This window comes from Pipistrellus hanaki, assembly GCF_964339955.1.
Source record: "Pipistrellus hanaki genome assembly, chromosome: 5".
In the NCBI taxonomy this organism is placed as follows: Eukaryota; Metazoa; Chordata; class Mammalia; order Chiroptera; family Vespertilionidae; genus Pipistrellus; species Pipistrellus hanaki.
In genome coordinates, this window is record NC_140507.1 from 92,602,574 (window position 1) to 92,611,948 (window position 9,375).

The following is a 9,375-nucleotide window of genomic DNA, read 5'->3' on the forward strand; positions in this document are numbered from 1 at the left end:
GGTGGAATTCAGGGACTAGCAGATGAATAAGCAAATTATTATGTCTATGTAAATATGGTTAACAGGCAAATAGGTGACTTGTGATAATATGTTGCAGTGTAAGAATGTAGAGATTTGAGCAGGACAATGAGGAGATTGAATCTAACCAAGAAAACCTGGACATATCAAATAATGCTTTCCAGAAGCAGTGATATATATCAGCCAGAATTTGAAAGGCTAAGTCACCTCCAGAAGGTATTATGCATTTCAAATAAAAGGAGACTGCCTATGTAATTACACTTTGTGGAAACTCAAGAATAGAACTGATGAGCAAGAGAATGGCGATGTTAAACACTGAGTAGAATGGGGAAGCCAGATAACAAAAGGACTATTTGCCATGATAAGAAATTTGGATTTTATACTGAAATTGATGAAATAAAAAATTTTAAGCAAGGGAAAATGTTCTGGCAATGTGAAGAGGATGAAGATGGATGAGCAGGTAAATGCTGTGCTTGCCTCTCCCATGACCATTCCATAATTACAATTAGATTACAGAACAACCACCCCTGAGAACCACTTACCTGAAGGCTGGCTGGAAGAAGACACATTGAGGTTGGTAAGAGGAGTAGAGAGCAAAATGGACTGGTTCTCACCTATGTGTGGTGGTTGAAAATCAGGAGGGATATCTCAGCTGCAGAGTTCCCACTGAGGAGTGAGAGGTCATATTCCCACACCGGGCTCCCCCAGCCTGGACCACCAGTGCTGGAAGAGTCTCCACAACACGTAGCTGGAGAAAATTGGCAGGATTCTGTTCAGGTGAGACAGGGACTGCTATAGACTTAAAGGTGTCCTCTTAAAGGGCCCATGCATGTACTTACTCCCTGATGAACTCACTTGCTCCAAGCTCCAGTACTGGTGCAACAGTTTAAAAAGGGCCAAGGACATATGGGGAGGAACGGAATTGTTTGGTGTCAGGGCCAGGAATGAAGGGCCAGCTCTGTTCCAGGCAGAAGTGCTGGCACATGCAACTGTTCCTTTGTTGAGACACACACAGCAAGCAGGCTCAGGTGGGTGCCATATCTTTCCTCCATCAGTTTGGCTAACATTGCTCTCCCCTGTGTGGTGATTCCATGAGACTGCTACAACCAACTCTCCCATAAACCCAAAACTTTTTCAGTGGCTGTTCTTCACAACCTGTTGACTTCAGGACATTCTGAATTTTGCTAAATCTCTCAAAGGTCCACACATCCCAAGGACGTAGTGTCTGGCCTTTGCATGTTCAATACTTCTAAGTGGCCTCAAATCTGGCATTAGTAGCAGCCAGTCTTGGTTCACAGCATAGGCAGCTATAAACCTCAGATCCATTTGTAGCTCCTATCAGGCGCCCCTGTGTTAGGCACAGACAGACACTGTCTTAGATCTGCATTATAACTACCTTCAAGATGTCCCAGAGTCAACACACCTGATGGACAGATTCACACCACATCAGAGCACCACCCAATTAGCACCACAAACAATGCACCCAAGTGACAAATTTAGCAGGTACCAGAGCCCTGCTAAAATGAATTCTGATTCCTGGAGTCACCACCCATACAACAGCTCATCTGCTATAGTATGGCCAGTTTTCAAGGCTAGTTTTCAAAGCTAGACAGCCTGAGGGTCAATCCCATCCACTGATGTGTCAACAACAATTAAGGCTCAACAGGAGGGCATACACAACCCACATAAAGGAACCCCTGGAATACCTCGCTCAGGTGATCAGGGAGCTACTGGGCCCCATAGGACACCTACCACATAAGGCACCCCCCACCCCCCCACACACACTTCCAAGACTGGGAGACAAAGCAGATCTATCAACACATATAAACAAACAGAGGGGCAGCCAAAATGAGGAAACAAAAATGTCAAAATGAACAGAACAAAAGCACCCCCCCCAAAAAAAAAGCTAAAACCAAATTAAGGCATGCTATCTACTAGATTATGAGGCTATTCAAACAACTTAAGGAGAGAATAGATGAACTTAATGAGAATTCACATTTAGAAACCATAAAAAACACACAGAACAGACTTAAATGAAGAAAACAATAAAATGAACACATCAGATAGCATCGACAGCAGATTACATGAGTAAAAGATACTTTGAAACTCTGAAGTATAAAACATCCAATATGAAAAATGAGGGACAAAAATAAACTCAAAATGGATAAAAGACTGAAATGTAAATTTTAAAACCATAAAAATCCTGACCTAGAAGAAAGCACAGGCAGTAAAACTTGTTGATATATGCCCTAGAATAAGGGAAACAGGAAAAATAAACAAATACATCAAACTAAATAGCTTCTGCACAGCAAAGGAAACCAACAAAATGAAAAGGGAGCTCACTGTATGGGAGATCATATTTTCCAAAGATACATCTGATAATTGGTTAATTAAAAAAAATATAAAGAACTCATACAACTCCATACCAGTAAGACAATCCAATTAAAAAAGGGGGAAAGGTTCTAAATAGACACTTCTCCAAAGTGGACAAGAGATATGAAAAAATGCTTAGTCACTGATCATCAGAGAGATGCAAATTAAAATGGCAATGAGGTATCACCTCACACCTGTCAGAATGGCTACTGGCAATGAGGTATCACCTCACACCTGTCAGAATGGCTAGTGTACTAGGGATCCCTTTTCTCCACATCAACAAACTAATGCTAGTGAGGTTGTGGAGAAAAAGGAACCCTAGTACACTGCTGGTGGGAACGCCGACTGGTGCACCCATTATGGAAAATTGTATGGAGGTTCCTCAAAAAATTAAATATGGAACTGTCATTTGACCTAGTGTTTCTTTGTCTCCCCATTTTGGCTGCCCTTTTGGGTTTGTGACAATGTATTAGATCTGCTATGCTGAAATATAGTGGCAACCATACTTTGGTAAAAACTGCTGTTTGAATTTTAACCCTTCTAGTTTGGCTCCTGCACCTGATTAAACATGGGATATTTACCTTAGCTTTCAGGTGGGGGGACCTGGAGGCTAAGGCAATTTTCCCTTGCCTGGGACCAGGACCACAGGAGATTAATTCCCACTGACTCAATAACCTTCAGAGATAGAAACTGTAGATAACCTCTGAGCTCTGCTTCTGTGTTATCGGCTATCACAAGATAGGGTCACATTCCAATGTCCAGCATGTCTTTAGAACACATATGTCAAACACAAGGCCCGCGGGCCAAATCCAGCCCGCCAGGCCTTGCAATGTGGCCCGCACCGCGCTGTCATCACTGCACTCTGCTGTCAGTTTATGACATTGTCAGTTTATGACTGTTCAGTAAACCATTCGGCCCGCGATTTAGGCTGGATTTTAGATTTTGGCCCCTTCTCTGATTGAGTTCGACACCCCTACTTTAGAATGTAGTCTTTAGGATTTAGAATTTAGAACAAAGGAAAATTCCTGTGGTTTGAACCTTTAAAAGGGACTGCCTACCCCTGAAATGGTGCAGTTGTGTGGAGTCCACCTGCATGTGGTGCTCTCTCGGCTGACCTGGCCAGATATTTCAATAAATCCTTGCCTGTTTTTTTAATCAATCATCAGCCTTCGGTGGTCTTATTTTGAACCCAGGGTTCGACCCCACAACAATGCCTCTTAAGCTCTTTCTGACTGATAGATCAGGCAAAAACTCAAAGCCTCCAGAGACTGCCTCTGCCTACAGACTGATAGGATTCTGACAGGTATTGTGGGAGTTTTTTCAATAGGATGGGACAATTGCTTCTGCTTGGAGGCTAATTGTTATTCTTAGTCTCTAAATGGGCCTCAGAAACTCCGCCCTGTGGGGTAAGGTGTTTTCCAATAGTGTAAGTCAACTGTCTTCCTCTCAGGCAAATCTGCCTGCATAGAAAATGTCTGCATGAGAAAGATGACCTCTGCAAGGTAAGGGAATATTCAGCACAGAAAACTGGGGTGTCTGCATTCTGAGTTCTAACCCTGGCTTCTGCTCACATATCTCCAGTCCACTCTGTCCTCCCTCCATGGGAGCACAAGGTGAGTGTCTGCACAGGGAATTTTCTGTGTTGGTTCTTTAAGAGGGTGCCTGTATTTCCAGCTGTCTCTCCCTGGCAGACAGCAACCCCACTGCTTTTCACAGTCAGATGTTGTGTGGATACCCTTCTCAGTTCTGGTGCCCTCTGCTGGGGGCCCCGGCTTAGGGATTAGACCCCAGAGTTCTCAGTGGCAACCCCCCACAGCTGAGACATCTCTCCAGGACTTCAGTTGCTGTCTGTGGAACCCAGCCAGCCCTTTGGCACCTCCACGCCTCCTACCAGTATCTGTTCGGTCTCCACTTTCTGTCTTCAGTTATTATTCAGGAAGTATTCTGTATTTTAGTTGTAATTCCAGTTTGGTCCTGGGAGCATGTCTGTGCAGCATCCACTTACTCTGCCATCATTTTTAATCTCAGATATGCTTACATTTTACAGCTGCATAGTATTCCATGGTATAAATGTACCACAGCCTTTTTATCCACTCATCAACTGTTGATGATTAGGCTGTTTCCAGATCTTAGTTATTGTAAATTATGCTGCTATAAACAAGGGGTGCATACATTCTTTCTGATTGGTGCTTTGGGTTTCTTAAGATATATCCCTAGAAGTGAGATCACTGGGTAAAAAAACAGTTCCATATTTAACTTTTTGAGAAACCGCCATACTGTTTTCCATAGTGGCTGCATCAGTCTGCATTCCCCCCAGCAGTGTACTAGGGATCCCTTTTCTCCACATCCTTGCTAGCACTTGTCATCAGTTGATTTGTTAATGGTAATCATTCGGACAGGTGTGAGGTGATGATACCTTATTGTCGTATTAATTTGCATCTCTCTGATGATCAATGAGATGAGCATTTTTTATATGTCTTTTGGCCACCTATTTGTACAGTTTAGAGAAGTATCTATTTAGGCCCTTTGCCCATTTTTTAAATTGGAATGTTTGTCTTCCTTTTGTTAGGTTGTATGAGTTCCTTATATATTTTTAATATTTACCCTTATCAGATGTATCATTGACAAATATGTTCTCACATATTGTGGGCTTCCTTTTTGTTTTGTTGATGGTTTCTTTTGCTGTTCAGGAGATTTTATTTTGAAGTAGTCCCATTTGTTTGTTTTTTCCTTAGTTTCCTTTGCCTTAGGAGATGTATCTGTGAACCTACTGCTACAAGAGATGTCTGAGATTTTGCTGCCTATGGTTTCTTAGAGGATTTTTATGGTTTCCTGTCTTACGTTTAAGTCTTTTATGCATTTTGAGTTTATTTTTGTGTATGGTGTAAGTTGGTGATCTAGTTTCACTTCTTTGCATGTATCTGTCCAATTATCCCAACACCATTTATTGAAGAGACTGTCTTGACTCCATTGTATCTTTTTACCTCCTTTGTCAAACATTAATTGAGCATAATGGCTTGGTGGATTTCTGGGGTCTCTATTCTGTTCCTATATGCCTGTTCTTGTGCCAGTACCAGGCTGTTTTGATTATGGCTACTTTGTAGTTTAACTTGAAATCTGATATTGTGATTCCTCTAACTTTGTTCTTCTTGCTCAAGATTGCTACAGCTATTCAGGGTCTTTTTTGGTTACATGTACATTTTTGGAGTATTTGTTTTAGATCTGTGAAATATGCCTTTGGTATTTTAATTGGGATTGCATTAAATCTGCATTTAATTGCCTTGGGTAGTATGGACATTTCAATGATGTTGATTCTATCAATCCATGAACACAGAATATCCTTCCACTTGTTTATATTTTCTTCTATCTCTTTTTTCAATGTCCTGTAGTTTTCTGAGTACAAGTATTTTACCTCCTCAGTTAAGTTTGTTCCTAAGTATCTTAGTGTTGTTGTTTTTTTCTCTCTCAATGATAAATGGATTGTTTATTTAGTTTCTCTTTCTGAGAATTCATTATTGGGTTATAAAAAAAACCTTTGATTTTTGGGTGTTGATTTTGTATTCTGCTACATTGCCAAATTCATTTATTAAATCTAGCAATTTTTTGGTGGAGTCTTTAGGGTTTTCTATGTACAATATCATATCATCTGCAAATAATGAGAATTTTACTTCCTCCTTTCCAATTTGGATGCCTTTTATTTTTTCTTCTTCTTTTTTTTTTTTTTTAATAAGTTTTTATTTTTCATATTATTACAAATGTTCCTTCCCCCCCACCCACCATTGCTCTCCTCCACCAGGTTCCCACCCCACCCTCTGCCCTTTCCCCTCTCCCCATTGTCCTCATCCATAGGTGCACAGTTTATGTTCAGTCTCTTCCCATGCCCCCCTCTCTCCTTTTCCCCAAGAATCGTCAGTTCACTCCCCTTCCATACCTCTGATTCTATTATATTCAACAGTTAATATTGTTCATCAGATTTTTTTAATTTCCTTGGTTTTTAGATTCACTTGTTGATAATTACGTATTTGTTGTTCATAATTTTTATCTTTGTTTACTTTCTCTTCTGAAAGAACCCCCTTCAGCAATTCATATAATTCTGGTTTGGTGGTGATGAACTCCTTTAGCTTTTTTTTTATTAGTGAAGCTCTTTATCTGGCCTTCGATTCTGAGTGATAGCTTTGCTGGGTAGATTATTTTTGGCTGTAGGTTCTTGCTATTCATCACCTTGAATATTTCTTGCCATTCCCTTCTGGCCTGCATGGTTTCTGTTGAGAAGTCAGCTGACAATCGTATAGGTGCTCCTTTATAAGTTACTACCTTCTTTGCTCTTGCTTCTTTTAATGTTCTCTCTTTATCTTTTGCTCTTGGAATTTTAATAATGATGTGTCTCGGTGTGGTCCTCTTTGGATTCCTTTTGTTTGGAGTTCTGTGCGCTTCCTGGACTTGTAAGTCAAATTCTTTCACCAGGTGGGGGAAGTTTTCTGTCACTATTTCTTTCAGTATGTTTTCGATATCTTGCTCTCTCTCATCTTCTGGAACCCCCATAATTCTGATGTTGGTTCGCTTGAAGTTGTCCCAGAGGTTTCTTACACTATCTTCAATTTTCTGGATTCTCTTGCCTTCTAGCTTCTGTGGAGGAGTGTCTTCTGGCTCTTTATGTTCCAAATCTTTGACTTGATTCTTGCGATCTTCCCTTCTGTTTTTAGGACTCTGTAGAATATTTTTTATTTCAGACAATGTATTCTTTATTTTTTGTTGATCCCTTATCATTTCTTGTTGACTCCTTATTAATTCTAGTTGATCTCTTTTCATATCCTCATAGGCCTTATCCGTCTTTTCTAGGAAATTCTTGAAAAACCTTATAAGCGTAGATTTGAACTCTATATCCAGACGCTTTTTGTCCTCCATTTCTTTCGTTTGTGATCTATTTTGTTGTCGCATTTCGCAGTTACAGATGGGACGGGGTTTCAGGGTGGAGCCTGCAGCTTTGGCTTCCGTCAGCCCCGCCCTATGCGGGTCCTTCAGTGCTCGCTGCCGGCGCCTCTGAGAGAAAGGTGCCCTCGATTTTCGCCTGCTGCCAAACAGTCTATGCTCTCCCACAATGAGCCCGGTATTGGGGTTCAGTTCAGTTGGAAGTGGAGTTGGAGGTGGCGTTCACAGCAGTCTGGAGCCCCAGTCTCCTTCCCGTCAGGGCAATCCCGCGGCACAGCCGGCCGTCCCTTCTCTGGGGGCAGTGTGCGCGCCTCCGGGACCTCCTTTCTCCGCTACCCTGGGGTTCCGACTTACAGCCCAGCTCCCTATGGCTGAGCCTGAGTCCCCAGGGTCTGGCACAGAACTGGGGTTCAGAGCAGTCAGGGGCCCAGCACAGTCGGAGTTTTATCTCCTTTCCGCTAGGAAACGCCCGCCAGGCACTCGGCCTCCCTCCTCTCCGGCTCCGTCCTCTCCGCGCGCGCCGCGTGTCTTCGTTCCTTAGGCTTTTACAGCTCCTCCGTGCTTCCTTCTGGTTTTCTCCTTGCTTCTTGTTGTAGGATTTCCAGTCAGTCGACTTTCCTGTAGTTCTGGGTAATGTCCATTTTATATTTTAGTTGTATTTTATTAAAATTGTTGTGTGCGGCTGCGGCTAGTTGCCTACCCGAGCAGCCATCTTGGATTCTCTCCTATTTTTTCTTCTTGTCTAATAACTCTGGTTAGGACTTCCAATACTATCTACATAATAGAAGCCTAAGCGACTGTTATGGTGGAATGACCAGAATGACTGGTTGCTATGATGCGCACTGACCACCAGGGGGCAGACGCTCAATTTAGGAGCTGCCCCCTGGTGGTGAGTGCACTCCCACGGGTAGCGCTGCTTAGCCAGAAGCCAGGTTCACAGTTAATGAGTGCAGTAGCTCTAGCGGGAGCCTCTCCTGCCTCTGCGGTAGCACTAAGGAGCAGAGAGTTGAGTGGTAAGGAGCAGCAAGCAGGTGGACAGTAAGGAGTGAGGGGTCCTAGACTGTGAGAGGGCACAGGCTGGGCTGAGGGAGATTCTCTTTCCCCCTTCCCCTCTCATGCGTGTATTTTGTGCGCCAGGCCTCTAGTATTGCGTAAGAGTGGTGAAAGTGGACATCCCTGTTTTGTTCCTATTCTTAGGGGAAATGGTATTTGTTTTTTGAAACCTACAGATGTTCACTGTAGGTTTATCATATGTGGCTTTTATTATATTGAGATATGCTTCCTCTATTACCACTTTGCTGAGAATTTTTATCAAAAATAGGTGTTGGATTTCATCAAATGCTTTTTCTGCATCTATTGATACGATCATGTGATTTTTATCTTTCAGTTTGTTTATGTGATGTATCACACTATTGAATTATGAATATTGTATGAGACTGGCATCCCTGGAATAAATCCCATTTGGTTTTGGTGTATGATATTTTTTAATATATTGCTGGACCCAATTTGCTAATATTTTGTTGAGGATTTTAGCATTTATGTTCATCAGGGATATTGGTCTGTAACTTTCTTTATAGTGTCTTTATCTGGTTTGGAATTAGAATAATGTTGGCCTCATAAAACAGCTTGGAAGTGTTCCTCCCTCTTGGATTTTTTGGAATAATTTGAGGAGTACAGGTGTTAGTTATTTGAATGTTTGGTAAAACTCTCCTATGAAGCTGTCTGGACCCAGGCTTCTCTCTCTGACCATTTTTTGATTGGGTTGTTTGTTTGGTGTTGAGTTTTATGAGTTCTTCATATACTTTGGATATTAAATATCTTTGTTTGAGCTATTTTTTTTTCTTTAAATATCATTTCCCATTCAGTCAGCTGCCTCTTTTTTAGTCATTGTCAGTATATTTTACTGTGCAGAATATTTTTAGTTTGATATAGTCCCACTCATTTATTTTTGCCTTTATTTCCCTTGCTTTTGGAGTCAAGTTCATAAAATGTTCTCTATGACCAACATCCATAAGTTTAGTACTTATGCTTTCTTCTATGTAATTTATTGTTTCA